At 39.3% G+C, this 550-nt stretch overlaps 1 long non-coding RNA gene across 1 annotated transcript in view; it reads left to right on the top strand.

Moving 5' to 3' along the window:
• The window catches only part of LOC119586916, a 6,268-nt gene extending 5,791 nt beyond the window's left edge, over positions 1-477 (top strand). Inside the window, exon 4 of the long non-coding RNA XR_005229980.1 lies at positions 10-477. This is a non-coding gene — a long non-coding RNA (uncharacterized LOC119586916). The remainder of the gene's footprint in view (positions 1-9) is intronic.
• The last annotated feature ends 73 nt before the right edge of the window (positions 478-550 follow it).

Below are 550 nucleotides of genomic sequence, written 5' to 3'. Positions count from 1 at the left end.
ATCTAACAGCGATTCCAAGAGAACCTACAATGTGGCCAAGAAATCCACAAAGAATGGAAAGGGAAGGTCCTATGATAGCAAATCCTCTAGCTATATACCCAAGGGGAGCTGCTGTGATGGAAACAACCCAACAGTGAAACTAAGGGGAGCTCCTATGTTGCCAAAAGATTAGTCAAGAGGAGCTCCTATGATGCAAACATACCTACCAGTGCAAGAGGACTCCCGTGATGCAACAGACCCACCAGTATTGACAAGGCGATCTCCTATGATGCCAAACAATCTACCAATGACGGCAAGGAGAGTTCCAATGATACCAAAAAATCCAACAGTGATGGAAAGATGATCTCCATTTAAGATGAAACCTCCATTATATTTATGGCGATGATGGATATCTGGTGCATTATCCATGAGTCACATTCCATGTAATACAAATGATTGGAAATCTGCAATTAATAAAAAACAAACAAACACATAAAATGTCCCTGTATTCTTGAAAAATATTGGTACGAAAAAGTCGATTTGAAACCAATGACTTATATTTAAAAATGAG

Source organism: Penaeus monodon, chromosome 22 (genome assembly GCF_015228065.2).
Source record: "Penaeus monodon isolate SGIC_2016 chromosome 22, NSTDA_Pmon_1, whole genome shotgun sequence".
NCBI lineage: Eukaryota > Metazoa > Arthropoda > Malacostraca > Decapoda > Penaeidae > Penaeus > Penaeus monodon.
This window is presented reverse-complemented; position numbering and strand designations above follow the sequence as displayed.